Here is a 5,702-nt window from a genome sequence, read left to right as displayed (position 1 = left end):
TCATACTAATTCAATGAAAGAGTAACTAGAAAATCTGTTTGAGGTAACAAATTTTATGAACCAGAAATAACATTTTCTTTTTTTAAATTTAATTCTTTTTTATCGAAGTCGGGGTGGAAAACCTTCAATTGTTCTCTGAACAATTGGTTTTTAATTTTTAATATTTTTTTCTATTGTTCTGAACGTTTTCTATACACATTGTTTAGTATACAGAAGAACATGCGATTGTCATTCAAGTACTAAATTATTCGTTACTGTTAAGATGTTACGATATTTGAATAGGACATTTCCTATGAATAAGACAACCTTAAACCACTACTTTCAAGTTTGCTGTATACTTACTTGATCTTAATGTACATGTGCATTGATATTCTGCAATAATTTCGATTAGAGAATTTTAACATCGAATATTGTACAAAACAAAATGAATATGTTCTGTATGTTCATTGTTTCAATTGGATATTTCAAATACAGTTCAGTGCAGGCTTACGGTAAGGTGCTTAACGTTAGTTTGAAATATCCATTGAACTTACGAATAATCTCTCTCTCTCTCTCTCTCTCTCTCTCTCTCTCTCTCTCTCTCTTGAACTTGAACATTTCCATATATACATTTATAAGAATAGTACCTTTACTTAGGATTAAGACGTTGATTTGAAATCTCTCTCTCTCTCGATCTTGAAAATTTGCATATATACTCATAATAATGATATCTTTATTTAAGGATTAAGACAGACTCAAGATGTGTCTCCTTCTCACCATTCTGTATATAATTAATCAAAGTATAAATGCATGAATGATCGTCCATGTAACACTTATCAATTCAAAATTTTAAAAAGTTTTCAAGTTTTAGTTTTTTGGATTTTTGATCAAAGTTTTGAAATATCAAAATTCCAATTTTTTTATAATTTTTGGAATTTTGAAAATCTCACCAAATAATTAAAATTCTAAAATTCTAAAATTCTTTTTAAAATTTAATAGTTTAAATATTTATTCAAACTTTAAAAATACTAATTATAACGTGCAGTTTTGAACATTTCGCTTTTTTAAAAGTTTGATTTTTTTTTTATTTTTGATTAAAATATAGGAAAGGGGAAAGGACTAAACAGTGGATACCTGTTACAAGTGCGGATTAGAACTTAAAGAAACTGAATGAAATTTACTAGAAACGAATCAAAACGAAAACAATATTTTCTCTGAAACACTAAATAAAATATAAAACAGGAGGCTAACTTGTTTTATCTACTGGGTGAAACTGAGAAATATGTTTCTTTAAGTCGAAAAATTAATTAGTAAGACCTGATTTTGACACAAATTGATTCTCTAAATAAATGAACAATATGCAGAAATTACTTGTCATTTGTGATTATCACGTTATGTTTAGTATTTTTAAAGTTTGAATGAATATTTAAACTATTTGATTTTAAAATAAATTTTAGAATTTTCGAATTTTAATTATTTGGTGAAATTTTCAAAATTTCATAAAAAAAAATCAAAATTTGGAATTTTGATATTTTAAAACTTTGATCAAAAAACAAAAAAAAAACTAAAATTGAAAACTTTTTAAAATTTTGAATTGATAAGTGTTACACGGACCAATGATACAAGTTCCAATGTGTCAGAGTCTTCTTGTGAATTTTGTATTTTTGCAAAATCGTGAATTGTTGGTTAAATTACATATATATCAAACATTTCTTCTTCTTAAAAAATGTATATACTTTTTATTTTTGTATAACACAAACAGAGATACGATGCAAACAATGCACTGATATAACATCGCAGTCTAGTGAAGATTTGTCGGAATGTTCTACCAGAGTACCATTTACTCCCTCTGATAGTTCAACCAAAGGATGTGCTGATTTCAAAGGAATTGTCGCTTTTGGGACAAGCCAAGGTGAATAGATTTATCAATTATGTAATCAAAGTATGTACGTGCTGTCATATGAATAGAATTATACAAATGTTCTTAGCTAGCAGCTACCGGTCTAGCAACTAACAGTTAAATATTATTTATATTATCATTCATAATAAGTAATTGTGTAATGTTTATGGCTGAGATTACCCCGGTTTTTTTGTTTGTTTTTTTTTTTTTTTTGGTGGGGTTCGTGTCACTCAGTCTATTGTATTACAAGTAGTTCTAATGTTATATAGACTGTTGTTTAAGAATTTTAAACACATTTGTAGTTTTCATGAGATTAATGCATGTGCGTTAAGAAAAATAACAGTTAACATTAGTTAGCAAGTTTCTACACATTTATGCACATAACATATTATGATGAAAATTACATCTAAAGAAGCATGAACATCCATTTTGGTGTTGTTCAAAAACCATAACGGCGTAGTTAGTCACCAAACGCTACGGTATATAAAGTGTATAAAGAATGGTTTCCGGTATCCTGCTTCATTTTCGTCAAACGGTAATATCAAAGTTATAGCTTTATTACGTGTTAACTTGAAACATAAGCAAATATAGTTATATTGGTGGAAAACAATATAATCTGATTATAGTACAGGTCTTCGAAACATGTGTAAAGCTCGACGAATCTTACTTTTCTTCCTGTTACTAAAACTCTTACAAATTTTATCTTTTTTCGATACTGTACATGAATTGTTTCGAAATATGACCCTCGGATGTAAAACTTAACCATGATGATACCTGAAGCAGTCGGTGTAAGCTGAAGTACTTCATAAGGTCATTTTACAAAACAGATTATTGAATACTTAAAATATCTTGCTATTGATGAAAATAAAAGTAAGTCTGAAGCAGTCTCGTTTGATAAAGCACAATTATTATAAATATATATATATATATAACTCGTCTAAACATCAGCCCAACAATGTGAGATCTGTAAATTTGCTTTCGCAAATTTTTTGTTCTTCCCTCGCCGGGATTCGAACTCATGCTACTGAGATATCGTGACACCAAATCGCCTGCACTGTATCCGACGCGCTAGACCACACGACCACCTAGGCTTCACAATAATAAAGCTTTCGGTGGCCGGGTGTTACCTTTCCTCGTCAGTTTTAATCTAGCGTCGTAATGCAGTACATGATATATAAGGCATGAAGATGGAATTGTTACAGATCAGCTGAAATATCTATTGAAAAGGATCCTACAAATTAATGCAAGATACAGTCACAGAAATAATTATATTTATAAGTACGTCTGAACCAGTGACAACTCTACAACAGATTTATCCATCGGATCACCAGCAGTGATTGTGATACATGGCTGTGTACATTCTGTATATACAACTCGTCTAAACATCAGCCCAACAATGTTAGATCTTTTATCCTATTTTGACTCCTCAAAATTCAAGAGTCTATCCTAAATTGAGGTAAATTGTATGGCTTTCCAAATACCGTTTCGATTCCTAACATCACTGAAGAGACATTAATTGTCGAAATCCGGATATGGTGTACAAAAACCTTTGCACCTTTTGTTTGCGGTATATCATCTTTTCCGCAAGTTTATTGTTTTCTGTTTAGTGTTAAATTTATAATTAAGATCCATTTATTACATCGGTGATCCGTTTATTTGGCAATCGCCAATGACAGTCAGCAGGGTTTAAGAACATTTGTTGTTCGACCTGTTAGTCAAATGCGTTTTGTTAAAATATACTTTTTCACTTTTTTGGTCTTTTGGAAAATGTTGTTTGTGCTGTATTTAGACCCCTCGAACAAGAAATTTGTTTTGCATACACACGTATAAAAATTGCGGTTTTTATCCAACGCAATCATAGGTTTGAACGTTGTTTTCAATTTAGACTTGTTTATATTTTTTCGTTTGGGCTTGTATTATATTTGCCTTTGGGTTTATATGATCCGTTTATCCTATTTTGACTCCTCAAAATTCAAGAGTCTATCCTAAATTGAGGTAAATTGTATGGCTTTCCAAATACCGTTTCGATTCCTAACATCACTGAAGAGACATTAATTGTCGAAATCCGGATATGGTGTACAAAAACCTTTGCACCTTTTGTTTGCGGTATATCATCTTTTCCGCAAGTTTATTGTTTTCTGTGTAGTGTTAAATTTATAATTAAGATCCATTTATTACATCGGTGATCCGTTTATTTGGCAATCGCCAATGACAGTCAGCAGGGTTTAAGAACATTTGTTGTTCGACCTGTTAGTCAAATGCGTTTTGTTAAAATATACTTTTTCACTTTTTTGGTCTTTTGGAAAATGTTATTTGTGCTGTATTTAGACCCCTCTAACACGAAATTTGTTTTGCATACACACGTATAAAAATTGCGGTTTTTATCCAACGCAATCATAGGTTTGAACGTTCTTTTCAATTTAGACTTGTTTATATTTTTTCGTTTGGGCTTGTATTATATTTGCCTTTGGGTTTATATGATCCGTTTATCCTATTTTGACTCCTCAAAATTCAAGAGTCTATCCTAAATTGAGGTAAATTGTATGGCTTTCCAAATACCGTTTCGATTCCTAACATCACTGAAGAGACATTAATTGTCGAAATCCGGATATGGTGTACAAAAACCTTTGCACCTTTTGTTTGCGGTATATCATCTTTTCCGCAAGTTTATTGTTTTCTGTTTAGTGTTAAATTTATAATTAAGATCCATTTATTACATCGGTGATCCGTTTATTTGGCAATCGCCAATGACAGTCAGCAGGGTTTAAGAACATTTGTTGTTCGACCTGTTAGTCAAATGCGTTTTGTTAAAATATACTTTTTCACTTTTTTGGTCTTTTGGAAAATGTTGTTTGTGCTGTATTTAGACCCCTCTAACAGGAAATTTGTTTTGCATGCACACGTATAAAAATTGCGGTTTTTATCCACCGCAACCATAGGTTTGAACGTTGTTTTCAATTTAGACTTGTATATATATATATATATATATATATATATATATATATATATATAGTATATATATATATAACACTAATATTATTATATGTATAAAGTCTGCAGTATAATAGTATATTTCAAGAGAATAGAATACCTCTTAGATGTTTTTGTTTTGTTTTTTTTTAGGAACAACCAATGCCACTGTAAGATTCCGCTATTGTGCATTAGATTCTCGAAGTTCTTGCTACAAGGTTTCAAATATTAAGGACTTGACAAATGAGCCATCTGGAATCAAGGAAGCATTCATAGGCAGATTGCAAGCTGTTAGAAGTAAAGGAATCATGTTAGGACAACCACAGGAGGTAGCTGGACAAATATGTGTACAAGGACTTTCGGCACTCAATGGACATAGCAGGCTAATTCCCAATGTTATCTTCTTTCCACTATCTTTCATACTAACTTGGATAATTGTATGAAATACTTTAGACCATTGACATTTTAAACCTATTCTTTTATTCGTTAATTTCGTCTGATGTTTGTAACAATTTATAAGCAAATCACAGTTATATTTTAGCAAGATAATTAATTATGATGAATTCACTATAATATTAAAGTATTTTAAGACATCAGATTTTATCAGTTTGTTACCAATGAATTATATATGCTAGTTGTATACTTGTTCAGGGTTCTCCACTTGGGAAGACACCCGAATTTACATTTATTTCCTTGTTAAGACATAACATTATCTTCTACCAACATCTACTTCACTGAAACAATCAAACTGATAAAATATTTGTATGTTTTATATATTTTTTTTAAATAGCAAGGTCACCTAACCCACTAAGACGGCCGGTATTAAAGTGTATGACTGCATGCGTTATGTTTT

The 5,702-nt window shown here is 30.6% G+C and overlaps 1 long non-coding RNA gene across 1 annotated transcript; it reads left to right on the top strand.

The window, feature by feature from the left end:
• The first annotated feature begins 343 nt into the window (after positions 1-343).
• Positions 344-5,384, top strand: LOC127715738 (uncharacterized). The gene is made up of 3 exons (XR_007988634.1): positions 344-491; positions 1,742-1,891; positions 5,003-5,384. It is a non-coding gene; the product is annotated as an uncharacterized LOC127715738 (long non-coding RNA).
• The last annotated feature ends 318 nt before the right edge of the window (positions 5,385-5,702 follow it).

This window comes from Mytilus californianus, unplaced genomic scaffold (genome assembly GCF_021869535.1).
Source record: "Mytilus californianus isolate M0D057914Y unplaced genomic scaffold, xbMytCali1.0.p SCAF_9, whole genome shotgun sequence".
Taxonomy (NCBI): Eukaryota; Metazoa; Mollusca; class Bivalvia; order Mytilida; family Mytilidae; genus Mytilus; species Mytilus californianus.
Note: the sequence above shows the minus strand (reverse complement) of the source record. Positions and strands in the feature narration are given on the sequence as shown.